The sequence below is a fragment of the Notechis scutatus genome, chromosome 3, assembly GCF_049901735.1.
Source record: "Notechis scutatus isolate UNSWTSFEM ecotype Mainland chromosome 3, rNotScu1.2, whole genome shotgun sequence".
Classification (NCBI taxonomy): domain Eukaryota; kingdom Metazoa; phylum Chordata; class Lepidosauria; order Squamata; family Elapidae; genus Notechis; species Notechis scutatus.
In genome coordinates this window covers 150072464-150087267 of record NC_142011.1, presented here as the reverse complement: position 1 = coordinate 150087267, position 14804 = coordinate 150072464, and positions in this window count along the sequence as shown.

The following is a 14804-nucleotide window of genomic DNA, read 5'->3' as shown; positions in this document are numbered from 1 at the left end:
ATTTAAGAGAACACTATTGTCTTTGGAACCTAATTTTCCTTACCTATTTACCAAGTCTTTACTTAAGGATACTATCTGAGAAACTGATCAATTGAAATGAAATTATTGTATCCTCTAAGATGATTTGTGTTTCACCTGAGTCCTGTGCTATATTGGGAATTAGATCACTGTGGCTGTCCATTTGCCTGGTAAATTAGATTGCAAACAACTATAATATAATGGTGCAGGTTTTTTTACCCTCCACTCTCTAGTCAGGGTGGGGAACATTCGGAGTTGGCTAGCAGATGTAGCAAAGGGTTATCATTACCAGCTCTGATTGGCTTATCAGTGATAGTCATTTTGTTGCCTGTGGCAAAGGACAAGGATGCAACTTGGGAGTGGAGGCGCCTTCTACAGTTGCTGATCTGTGTCTGCACTGCAGAATCTTATTATACCTTAAGATAATATCCTTCACCTGAACTGAAGGTATCTAAGGGATGGACAGCCAAAGAGCAGTCCCTGAAGCACCAGCTGTCATTTTTCATACAACATGTAATTCATCTTTGGAATTCACTACCACAAGATGTGGTGTTAACTGATGGTTTGGCTGGCTTCCAAAAGGTTTGAACCAAATCATAGAAGTCATAGGGATTGCTGGCTATTAGCCATAATAGCAATGTGACTGTCTCTGAACATCATCTGCTGGGAACCTAGTGTAGTTGGTTGGTCACTGTGAGAACAGACTGCTGGACTAGATAGGCCAGGGGCCTAATCCAACAAGGTCCTGCTTATTAATTTATGGCACATACACATTGTTCCATACTAGCAGGCTTGAAGGCCTGCGTTCCTATTGGTCCAGAAAAGCCGGGCTGTGATTGGACGTTCTATAGCACTCGTGATTGGCTCGTAAGGGGCTTGCCGCGATTGGGTAAAACCAAGCGCGGCAAGCTCAAAAGCCTGTCATAGGCTGCCTAGCCGTGGCCGGCTCTATAAAAAGAGCTGCCGCGGCTGGGGTTTTGGTCTCAGAATCTGGTTGCTAAATAAAGAGCTGTTGTTCACTACTTGAGTCTCGTCTCTCAATGGGACCCACCGACCATACTTAACACACATCACATTTAGATACAAACCACAAGAGATAAAATATTAAATATGAAGTCTAAAATCTAAAATATTATAAGCATACGTCTAGATTGCAGATATAATATTTTGCTTCATTTCAGCCAGGAAATCAGTAAAGTCTCCATTTGTTTCTTTTAATGACCCTGTAATTCCTTGCACTGGGATGGAGTCAGGGCAACTGAATGGAGCTCAAGTGTTTACCGGCCAGGTGCCCTTCCTGATGCCTACGTGATGTTTGCAGCACAGAATAACTCATTGCACCCAGAGAGAGAAATATCTGCCACTACCTGATTGTGTTCCACCTTTAGGCCACTACGCTGCTTGGCAGCAAAATCTCCATTATAAGCTCTATTTTGGCATTAGGTCACATATGTTGCATAGAATATATAGTGATGGTATTTTGCTTCACTCATAGAGAACATCAGCACATCTACCATGGCTTTGCTTATGTTCTTATGTTCTAATCTTGTATCTGACACAATTGGCTAACTATGTACAATAGTACAGCCTGTTTTGACAATATGCCAGCATTCTAAGCAATAGTTTGAAGCGAACTTTTGCTGTAAAGAGGAAATCTTACCATACACCAAGATCAGACAGCAGTTGTATAAGAACAAAACTTCTACTGGCTATCCAGTTTATCTAATCTGAGTCAGGTAATGTACTACAGTAGAACTGTTGGTCATTAAAAGAGAGAAATGATGATTATCAAAGATTTGCTTAATACACATGGAGCTATTTTTTACTGGACTGCATTTCCAGAGAGGTTGGATAGTAATTGTGAAGTTATAGTATGTTGGACGACAACTTGGTGAAGAATTCCATTTTTGAGGGGGGGGGGGTAGCTGTATTAGTAATTTTTATTTTATTGACTTTGATGTGAATTGACTACATTTGACTACAAATATAATAACAACATCATTATCATCAACAATAGATATATTCTAAAAACATAGCTGATTGTCTGGTTCCTAATGATGAAATGATCAGTACATGGAATAGATTTGGGTCCAATGTTAGAGTTATGTTAATGTTAGAAGGCATATCTGAAATATAGTATATAGACTACTTGTTTTGGATTACCATAAAATAGTTCTATACTCCTTTAATTCCTTTTTAATGTTAGTATAGAAACATTAGTATAGTATACTTTTCTGGCTAGCTGGTAAATCAAATAATCGGAATAATTGTCAAATTGCAAAAGCTTGATATTTAAGATATGTAAAACAAAATCAATGATAATGTTAGGGGAGATTGAATTTATTCTTCAGATAACTATATTGCTGAATATTTAGTAGATAGCCATGTCTAGGTAAAGTGGTTTAAGTTAAAAAGACTTACCCAAGAATATTGCACCATTTGTAGAGCTCAGTTCCTCTGACATTCCAATCCTATGCAAAACTGCATAATTAAGCCACATTGAACCAATGGAACATAGATCCAAGGCTGCACTCAACTGGATCATATCCAAACCATTCATCTTTGTTGCTGTTAATATGCAGAGAAAGGGACAAATATTTCAGTTAGGAAGGAGGACTGCTTCTCATTGGACATTCACAGTTTTCTAGAAAGTGGGAGTTCCTCTAAGAAACTTTTATTGCATATTTATAAAGGTGACATATACAGATATATACCCATCTGGGCTCATTTTAAGAATTCTGATTGGGAATAAAAGAAAGAGACAAGGTTGACTTTTTAAAAGTACAACTGTAAGCAAGCTACACAAGCAAACAAACTTCAGAATGTACCCAATTATCTGCTTACTCCTGCTTCTCAAATATTCTCCCAAAAGACAGCAGTATTTCCCCCCACTGTGTAAGATAGAATCGGACAATCCTTTGGTGGATAGACCATATCAAATACTCCCAGGTGGAAAGCTCCAAAAGAACCAGGCCACGTATACGTGACTGATGATTCTGGAGATTTATTTGAGATGAGATTCCTAACAGCAGATAACTTAATTAGGGCTTATTTTACATGGTTCACGTATTTCCCTATTCAAAATGGCAATTAAGCTGCTATGGGGACAGTTTTTTTTCAAAGTCTAGCAAAAGAAAAATTGAGGGCTGCACATGGACCTGTGGACCAGTGGTGGGATTCAATTTTTTTTACTACTGGTCCTGTGGGCATGGCCAGGTGGGTGTGGCCAGGTGGTCATGTGACTGGGTGGGCATGGCTATATGATGTTCTGTTTTTTCCCCCCTTTCTCAACACCACCACACCCCACACCCTGTTTTTTGCCTACTGGGCCTCATGGAAGCCTCCTGGGAGCTGAACAAAGAACCCTTCCAAGATAAGTCCAACAGCGAGGGGGGATCAGCTGTGCTGCACAATTTATATTAGCTAGAAAGCAAGAAATCCGATGATTTCCTGCTTTCTAGCTCATCTAAATTGCACGGCACAGCTGATCATTGCCCAGCTGATCCTCGGAAATACCGGTTTGGCCAAACCAGTAGCATTTTTTTTTACTTATTTTGAAGTAAAAAACGGGCTGAACTGGTGGAATACCACCATTACTGTGGACCCTGGTCAAAGGTGTTCCACAAACCTATACTTCACAAACTATTGTCTCATTCAGTGCAAATCTATTTAAAATCTTGGCAAAACAGCACACTGGATTCTATAAAATATTTCACAAATGACAATGACTTTGTTTAGTAAAGGAGCTTTCCCTTGGCTGGCTTGTTGATAACAAGATAGACAGAAAAGGCATGGCAACATACAAATGCATTCAGCACTTTCTCAAAGATATGCCTTGATTTTCTTGCTATTTGTTTGAACGTATGGAGGATAGATTTCTTTGATCTTAGCTATAGTGTTGTTTTTTCTTTGATTCTAGCCTAGCAACAAATGGAAAGGCATGGTGTGTACATGTATGTTCAACCTGTAGCCTCAATTAACCCGTAGGCTATCCCTGATAGTTCTGTATCCCTCCCTCTAGGATATTTTTACAATTAATACCTTTTCTTTATGAGAAACGGGAGAATTTCAAGAGCAGAGGTTAAACCTCTCAAACAAGTTCCAAGTTCATTTTATGCAGTGATGAAAACTCAGAATTTTTAACTCCCCAATCGGGAGAGGTTGAAATTTGATTATTTGATATGCTTACCATTTCAGGGTCTGTTTTATCACTTTATTACAAGTGATAGAATCAAATGCTGTCAAAAGGAGAAAAACCGAAATATATATATAAAATTTAACATCACGTTCACCCTAAAAAGTTTTTTTTTAAAAAAAAAAATCAATCTCCCTATTCACCTAGAGTCCCCTAAGGATATAGAATGCTGGACATCATGGATATTTTGCAACTACTTTTTGACGTATGTTCTGATGAAAAAGATCAATGCTTTTCCCCCCCTGGGGAATGAAAGACTGCAAAGCCCAAATAGCCAGAAGTTTGTATGTCTATTATCTAATGGCAAACAGCACAGGAGTCAGAATTGAGCACATTTTCCTTGACAATAAATGAAAAGTAGCTTGCTTGGCCAAAATGTAGTTCCATTGCTTCGGGTAATTCTTTTTTTAAAAAATGGAAGTAGACTAAATCATGAATAAAGCTGTGGTCTTACCACTAGCTCTGTTACCTGTTTATTTCGGAACCAATCCTGTATGGAAAAAAAAGGTGTATAATGCCTACATCATAGTTATAGATGAATTCTGTTACACTGAAAAAGAGCTGAAAACCTGGGACAGCCTGATAGCTGAATATCTAATTTAAACTTAGCATTTCCTAGTGTTGTGTATCAAAGCAAGGTTCAGTACTGTTATGGACTAACACAGAGGTGGTGAACCTTTTTGGCACCGAGTGCTGAAACGGGAGCATGCATGCATGCTGGAAACCAGCAGTACAGTTCCTGGTGCATGTGCATGGGAACACCAGAAACCGGACACTTAGTTTCCGGCACCTGCATGTGTGCCGGCCACCTGGTCTTCAGGTTTCTAACGCACATGCAATGGGCTGGCATGCGGATGCGCACCGGGGAGCTGTTCTGCCAGTTTCTGGTGTTTCCATGTGCATGAAGACCAGCTGGCCAGCACACATGCGCGCACTGGAACCTGGAAGAGCAATGGGCGATGGCTGGCATGTCCAGAGAGATGGTTCTGCGTGCCACTTCCATCTTGTGTGGCATAGGTTCACCATCACAGGATTAATACAATAGCCACCGGCAGTTTTAAACCTCACTTTGTCCCTTCTTGTCTTTATGATGTGCAGAACACCGTACATCTTTGGTTACAGCATTCAGGGGATAAAGAAAAATAAATAACATAAAGTCGTATGTGCTGCCCTATCGCATCATGCTTTCTTAAGGTATCCCACTTCACACATAAGTTATGTATCAACATTGTCTTGAGTTCCGGGCTTACTACAAGTAGGAATAACAGCTATTTTTCTATCAGATCATTTATTTCATTTTAATATTAACTGGTATGTCTGCAGCAGAGGTGGTATTCAGCAGGTTCTGACTAGTTCTGGAGAACCGGTAGCGGAACTTTTGAGTAGTTCAGAGAACCGGCAAATACCTCCTCTGACTGGAGATTTTATAGTATCCTTCCCCTGCTATGCCCACCAAGCCACACCCACAGAACCGGTAGTAAAAAAAATTGAATCCCACCACTGGTCTGCAGAATCAGGATAATCGACTTTTGAGGTGAACACCCTGAAAATTTTGTAAACTATCAGAGCTTGATGAATAATGCCAAAATGGTCAGGCTGAATGATCAGCATAGTGCTGCATTGAGATGGACTTCCTTCGTGTCATCTATGGAATAGCTGCTACATTCAATTGACAAAAGTAATGTACAAGTACACATTTTATTACACACGGTTTTAGCATATCAAGTAAAGCAAAATTTGAATTTCTGATCAAAATTGCCAGCTAAATGCAAAGGTAAAACACTCTGTGACATTGTCCCAGTAGATCATGATCTATCAGCATCTGTATCATTACCGGCAAAGCCATAAAACTGGAAAATGGATTCCAGGCATACAGCTTCAAAAATAATTTTATTTCTTAAAATTATTATTTTAAGAACATTGTTCAACGCATGTTATTTTCCCTGTGAACGAAGCAGAATAGATGCAGGCATGAGGCAAAGACATTACACCGACTTTAGCGGATTTATTTTAAGTGTGTACCATGTTCACTTCAGCTCTCTGTGGCAATAAAAAAAAATCCCATTAAAAATAAACATCCATTCCACCAAATACAATTACTTACAACATAGAAACTGCCCCCCACCCCCCGCTTTGTTTTGTTGAATAAGCCGACTGTCAAGAATTAGGAGTGAACCCCATTTGGTATTTTCCAGATTCCCTCTTCTTCAATATGCAAGACAGCAGAGTCCATCAGCACTGAAACTCACATTATGATTTCTGGTACAATAATAAACATAGTACACAGAATAATTAGTAGAGTTGGAAGGAACCTTGGAGGTTTCCTAGGCCACCCCCCTGCTGAAACAGGAGCCCCTATACCAGGGGTGTCATCACTATAATCACATAGTGATGACTAGTGAAGCTGCAATCACTTGGCCATGCTTACCTGGTTGGTCCAGAATGTGATCATACGTACAAGCAAATCAGCTATGCGGTGCCTTAATTTTCCTATTGGGTAGAGTAGCATCTAGTTAAGGTGAAAAGGGAGGAGGAAACCACAATCATCATCTTCTTTTAATGACCCCATAATCCCTTGTGGGGTGGAGTCTGGACAACTGAATGGAGATAGCAGAGTTTTTACTGGCCGGATGCCCTTCCTGTCACCAATGCAGAGTTATATTAGCAGATATATTCTCAACATGCCCAGAGAGAGAAATATCTGCCTCTACCTAGGATCGAACTCACAACCTCCTGATTGGGAGGCAAGAGCTCCACCTCTAGACCACCACACCACTCCAGGAGGAAACCGTAATCACTTTTATAAAACGTTGCTTTACACTAATAGGTAGCAACCTTTTCTTCTGTGAAGCTGCACACCAGATTCCTAATAAAACTTACCAGGGAGCTGCAGCTAGCTCTCTTTTCAGCTGATTGTCCCTCCCAATCCAAGCAGAGATAAAACTGCTTAAGGGCGATTTCTCTCTCACCAAAGTGGAAGTGAACCATGGCAAGGATCAACTTCAAGGTCAAGACTGGAGGTTGCTGGTCAAAGGGGGACTCAGCCCCATCCCTTTCCAGCACCACTTAATCTTGCCAGCTTTGGATAAATAGAGTTCTTCCGTTTCTACCTTTTAACCACCCTCTTCCCTTCACAATCAAGCGACAAGCGCAAGCAATTTACGGCTGTGATCACTTCAGAGATATGTTCCCAGAGCCTCAGAGGAAGTACAGTGGTGTCTGAACTGGGAGGCAGGAGAGGGAGATAAAATTTGGTACTGAAATCCTCTGGCGCCTGCCTGGGTAGGAAAAGAGCTGCAGCAAACTGGCAGGGACTTTTAAAAATGAATTTATTTCAGAAGCATATTGGTTATTACCTAGAGATGACCGATGGATAGATAGATTTAAAAAAAAATAGAGAGGAAATTACCGTAAACCAAAATGCCTTTTTCACGTTTTTTACAATAATAAGTGTGAGGCATTTTTATTTGCTATGGATAATAAAAGGGAGAGGTTGATAGTAGTTATTCATGGTCCTCTGTTAACCAACAGAGTGTTCAGGCATACTACCTACAGAAAAACAAATTCTATTTTTTCCTTTCCTTTATTCAGGTTGATGGAAAACCTCCTACCAATTTCAATAAACACAGGTTAACTTTAGATCCTCAACACAAGTGGAAATATCTCTGTTGTCCCCAATTCTCTGCAAAACTACAAATCATACCTGCCATAAAAATAATCTGCTGTGTCAGTTACGTAAGTATATAATCAAGGTTGAGAGTTTGGGAAAATAAAACCTTCAAGCTGTTTCCTTCAATGAAATGGGAGGAAGGGGAAAAGAAAGAAGGAGCAATGTAACTTGTAGGGGAAACAATGATACGATCCCAAATAAGAAGGCTTCCCATTGCCTTTTTCACTGCCTGAAATTAAAGGCAGCTATAAATTGTGCTTGTTATATTTAAACAAGTCTTCTTAACACCCCAGTGATATGAACTGTGATGGAGTAGTGGTTGGAATGCAGTATTGCAGGCTAAATCTGTCCACTGCCAGGAATTTGATCCTGATCGACTCAAGGTTGACTCAGCTTTCCATCCTTCTGAGGTCAATCAAATGAGGACCCAGGTGTTGGTGGCTATATGCTGACATTTGTAAACTGCTCAAAGATTGCTGTAAAGCACTATGGAATGGTACGTAAGTCTAAGTGTCATTGCTATTACAGCTTAGCATCACATCCATTCCAAAGGGTACTGTTGAAGTTTTTTTAAGGTGGGTTTCATCATTTAAAAATATATCCTATAATTACAGTTCCACTGACTTGGACCTATTAAAGATGCTTGCCCTTAAATGATGATAACAGTGTTCCAATATCTAAGGGGTTGCCACAAAGAAGACAGGGTCAACCTATTCTCTAAAGCACCTGAAGGTAGGACACAAAGCAATGGATGGAAGCTAATCAAGGAGAGAAGCAACCTAGAACTAAGGAGAAATTACCTGACAGAATAATTAATCAGTGGAACAACTTGTCTCCAGAAGTTGTGAATGCTCCAATCCTGGAAGGTTTTAAGAAGAAATTGGATAACCATTTGTCTGAAATGGTAGAGGGTTTCCTTCCTCAGTAGGGGTTGGACTAGAAGACCTTCAAGGATTCTTTCAACTCTGTTATTCTGTTAAATCATAATAAGAAAAAAATATATACACCTATGTTTTCCCAAAAATCCTGTGCTTTTAATCTATCTATGATTTTTTTTTCTTTTTCCATAAAGCACCAAGGCACAACTTCATGTTATATGTTTCCTTTCCTTTCTTTTTTTTTCCACTATCTTTCCCATGCCTTTGGCTGAAATCTGCAATAGCAATAGGACTTTTTTTTTGGTCAAACACTTACAATATAATAGAAATAAGAATAAACATAAGTTTAAATACATGAAATAGGAACTAATAATTGGGGTCAATAGGACAGGGACAGTAGGCATGATTGTGTGCTTATGCACACCCCTTACAGACCTCTTAGGAATGGGGTGAGGTGGATAGAGGTTAGTTTGAGGGTAAAGGAGTGGGGGTTTAGACTTATACAGTATATTGCTTCACAGGGCTTTACAGCCCTCTCTTAAGCAGTTCACAGAGTCAGCCTATCACCCCCAACAATCTGGGTCCTCATTTTACTGACCTCGGAAGGATGAATCAACCTTGAGCCAATGAGATTCAAACTGCTGGCAATCGGCAGTCAGCAGAAGTAGCCTGCAATACTGCAATCTAACCACTGGGCTACCACAGCTCAATAGTTAACCCTAACACTTTAACAATAGCTCATCACATCCATCTTTCTAACTACTTGTCTCCTTTCTGTTACTGATGGCGACTACTTCCATCTCCTCAATAACAGGTTTCAATAGGAATGTTCTTTTCTGACATCTGAATTCATCTCTTATGAAGGACCTGAACTAGACAGAGAGTTGCACCAGACCTTAAGGCTGCACACCACCTACTCCTATTGCAGACAATTTCTATTCTGGAACAATCTGTAGCCTAAAAATAGAGAACTAACATGCTCTGAGCAAGCAGCAATTAGGAAGAAGGACAACTGAGCCTCGGAGATGTAAGAGTGAATTGCATAATTTGTTACAAGTATTTTAATATTTCCTAACATGATCCTGGCGTCGCATAAAAGGACTGAACAGAGGTTTAGTCACAATAAAACTATAACAACTTGTACCAGAATATATACTTAAAAAATTAAGGTATTCAATTGTTTGGCTCTTAAAAATGTGGCTATATATGTGTCAAATGCGCTAAATTCCCTTGTTTTACCATGATAATATGCAGAACGTTGCCTCCTGCAGTGCACTGAAACTCAAAGAGAGTTTGTGGGCTAAGATAACTAAACATCCTTTCATTACATGAAATAGTAATTTATTGTATATTCAGCTACATATATTAATACATTAACATGCATTAAAATTTGTAGCTGAATATACAATGAACTACCATTTCACATTATTTTCTCTTTGTGTTTTAATATTCTCTTAATTCTTACAATGATTTTCCCCCCTCTTACGGTTTTATTGCTAGCATAGGAACAATTATTATTAAAAGAGACACCGATAATTAATACTTTATGACGGCTCTATTTAAGAAAATAATATTCATTGTAGCTAAGCAGCTGTGAAAACAAATAAAATGACAATACTAATTAATTTATTACATTAAATCAATTAATGAGAAATCAAATAGCTGAAAGAAAATGATATGTTAGTTGTTAATAACCCACTTTTCAGCAAAGGAGAAGACATTTTCAGTGCTCAAAACTGTATTTGTCCTAACCGCACTAGAAACATTTTTTTTTTTAAAAAAAGCAATGCTTTATTGATGAACATTTTCTGTGTGCATTACAATAAAGAGCCATCCTGCTAAAGAATACTTAACATTAACCTCTTGACCTTTAATCAGCGCACAAAAATCTTTATGGATGGTAAATATATTATGTGAGGCTGGGCTAAATATGCTTGTTATTTTTGCCACCATGACAATATATTACCCTGCTAAGTCCCTGAGAGGTTAGAGTTTATTTTGCATATTAAATGCCGCGTGAAATAAATTTCAGACCTGAACGATTTATTACCGTATTATGACAACAGAAATCCTTGAAAAGGCGCTTCTCTTGGACGATGCTTTGTTTTGCATGGCTTCTGGGTCTTCTCCAGCCCTGCCAGTCTACATACTTGGAGATGCCCCTGAAGCAAAGTAATGTGAATCACGCCATCACTGTTCCTTGATGAGGTGAGGAAGTTCACCTCTCTGGACTATCCGGGTCAGGCCTGGCTCATCAGAAAATTTGGCAGCGGAATATACAAGGCTAGAAAAGGGGACATGGAATTGTTTAATAAAGAGAGGACCACAGTTAAGGTGTTGGATTAAACCAGTGGCCCAGCTAGTTCTCGTCCAGGAAAGATTTTCCTGCCTGATTTTTAAACACATCTATCCCTAAGCAGGGAATGTGCTGCATTTGCTAAGGGAATGTTCAGTTTTAGAAATCAGTATTATTCTTTCTTTTAATACCACAACAGCTTTGGTCTATAATTAAAGTGGGCCATGTGAATAGAGCTTACAGAGAGTGGTGCGGTGGCCCAGAGATGGAGCTCTTACCTCACAATCAGGAGGCTGTGACTTCGATCCTAGGTAGAGGCAGCTTTTTTCTGTCTCTGGGCACACTGAGGATATACTGCATCTGCTGAACAAAACTCTGCATTGGCGATAGGAAGGGCATCCGGCCATTAAAACACTCTGCTAGCTCCATTCAGTTGCCCAGACTCCAACCCACAAGGGATTAAAGGATGATGATGATAATGTAAATAGAGCCTGCAATGTTCCCACCTAGGTTTTTCCTGCTAGTTATTATTTGAGAATACCCCAACTCTGTTTGGAGCTTCAAGATTGCATAAATAATCCCTGTTACATTCTTCAGGCTTCTGGAGAGCGCTTGCAATGCTAAGGAAAACTCTGGTTGAGGGATGGCGAGATTCAATCTTTGTCCCCTAATGCAGGGATCCCCAACCTTTTCGACGCCGCGCCCGGTTCCGGCGTCAGCTGGCGCCGCGGCCCGGTTCCGGCGCCAGCTGGGCGCCGCCATCTTTTTGACGAAAAATCACTTCCGGTGACGTCACCGAGTGATTTTCGTCAAATAAGCGGCGCCATGCTTCTGGTGAGCTTTTCGGGTAGAAATGGCTTTCTACCCGGAAAAGCTCACCAGGCGCTGGCGCCGCCATCTTTTTGACGAAAAATTGCTTTTTTACCAAAAAGATGGCGGCGCCAGCAACCAGCGGCCCGGTAAGGCTTGTTCATGCTGCCCGGTACGGTCCGCGGACCGGCGGTTGGGGACCCCTGCCCTAATGCATTGGATGAAGGTTTGTATATGAGCTTCTTATGGGAAGCTTTTTGGTGTATGCCATTGCACCTATGGAGTTCATAGCAGATAATATGCACTTAATGAAGCTTGTCTGATCCCAAGAATGTAAGGGGTGCTGTATTTGGTTAGCATTCAAATGGGGGATTATCAGGAAAATTTAAATGTGGAGACTAGACCAGTAAGAGCCAAACAAATATCCTGGAAGAAGGCAAAAACAAATCTTATCTTTTTGCTGCCCAATAAGTAGAAGGTCCTCAGGAACTGAATTTGGTTGGAAGGAATCTTTACCTTTCCCAATGTCTAGGAATTTGCCTCGGATGCTGCTTGAAACCTGGCCTTCAGAACTGAATATCTGCCACGTAATGCTTTTCTAGAGCAGGGGTCATCTATCTGGAAAAACAGAGAAGAATGATAACATTTTCAATGCAAACATGTGTAGACAGTCAGCACCTTCCCCACTCCGGGAAGAATGAAATATTTTGAGGAATATTAAAAAGGCAGAATATCATATTTCCCTAAATGAGAAATGGAGAAACATGTTTTTTTAGAGGCAGGAAGCAGACTCACTCTTAATAGTCCCTCCCCCCCAGCAGACATTTTATGCCCATTAGGAAAGACTGGGCCAGCCTATCTACAAAACAAAAGACCTTCAGCTCCAGGATGATGGGATTAAGAACAGGACATGAGCCTTCAGGACATAATAGGATTAACCCACTACTATTTAGCCAGTGGTGGGATTCAAAAATTGTTTACTACCGGTTCTGTAGGTGTGGCTTGGTGGGCATCTCAGGGGAAGGAAGGATACTGCAAAATCCCATTCCCTCCCCACTCCCCACGAGCCTGCTTTCCAGCTCCATTCTCCTGTGCAGGGCAACAAAAGAAGACCCAGCCAATCAGCTGGGACTCAGGAGGCAGAGAATAGATGGGGGAAGGGCCAGTCAGAGGTGGTATTTGCCTGTTCTCTGAACTACTCAAAATTTCTGCTACCAGTTTTCCAGCACTAGTCAGTACGTGTTGAATACCACCTCTGCATTTAGCAGAACTCACTACATCACACAATCTCCTAAGGGTATTTCAGTCATTGCATCATCTCAGAGCAGTCCAAACTTCAACCAAACTTGGGAGCTCAGACCTTTTGCTTATAGAGCTAACTATGACCCCTACATAACCCCTACATGACCCCACGGGAATCTGACAACAGCCAATAGAATACATGTTCTTGCACAGGAACGGGAAGCTCAGATACAAAGCCCAGAAAAGGTATAAAAAATACCCCACTCTCAACTCCATGTGTTCAGCTGCACCAGAACCCAGGACTGCTGGTGGTTCTGTTCATCATTAAACTATCTTTCCAATCAGCCTCCCTGTTTCCAGTGTCTTTCTCTCAGCTTGGGACTGAACCAGATGGGTATTTCTTCCAACACATGGTTCAGTACTGCAAAGACAATTGAGCAATCATCATTTAATCAGTTACCTTTGGGTAGAATAGCTTTCAGTTGAAGGACTGTATTAGCCACCTTCCCACTACCAAAGGTGGCATAACAGGGATAGTCCTTGATTTATAACCTTTTGCTTGGTGACTGTTCAAAGTTACAACAGCACTGAAAGAACTGACTTACAACTACTGGTCCTCACATTTCCAACTGTTGTAGCATCTTCACAGTCACATGATCCAAATTTGGGGACTTGGCAACCAGCAAGTATTTACGATGGCTGCAGCATCCTAGGATCATGTGATTGTCATCTGTGACCTTTCCAGCCAGCTACCAACAAGCAAAGGCAATGGGGGAAGCTAGATTTGCTTAACAACCGCATGTTTCACTTAATAACTGCAGTGGTTTGCTTAACAACCACCCCACCCCCCCAAAATCAGGCATGACTCATTTAAATTGCTCACCAACTGAAATTCTACTCCCAGCTTTGGTAGTAGGCAGAAATATCATATTTCCCTAAATGAGAAATGGAGAAACATGTTTTTTTAGAGGCAGGAAGCAGACTCACTCTTAATAGTCCCCCCCCAGCAGATATTTTATGCCCATTAGGAAAGACTGGGCCAGCCTATCTACAAAACAAAAGACCTTCAGCTTCAGGATGATGGGATTAAGAACAGGACATGAGCCTGTTATTCTATTAGATAATCAAGGATTATCTAATAGGATAACAGAATAAAAGAATTGGAAGGAACATAGGAGGTCTTCTAGTCCAACCCCCTGCTTAAGCAGGAAATCCTATACCAGTGGTGGCTAACCTTTTTGGGCTCCTGTGCCAAAAATTACATCTGTGCTTGCACTTGCGCACTTGTGTGCCAGCACCCAGAAGGCAATGTGCCCCCCACCCCCTTACCTGCATTGCGTATGCGCGCACCTCCCAGCTGATTTTCAGCCCGTTAGAAGGGACAAAACAGGCCTGTTTTTCAGCCTCCAAAGGCTGCAGAGGCTTCCCTTGAGCCACCGGGAGGCTGAAAAAGGCTTCAAACAGGCTGAAAATCAGCTGGGGGGCGCATGCATGCACAGTGCAGGTAAGTTGGGCAGGGGCTCGTGTGTCCACACCAATAGCTCTGCGTGCCACCTGTGGCACGCATGCCATAGGTTCGCCATCATGGCCCTATATCGTTTCAGACAAATGGTTGTCCAATCCCTTCTTAAAAACCTCCAGTGTTGGAGCAACCTTCTGCAGGCAACTCATTCCACTGATAAATTGGTCTAGCTG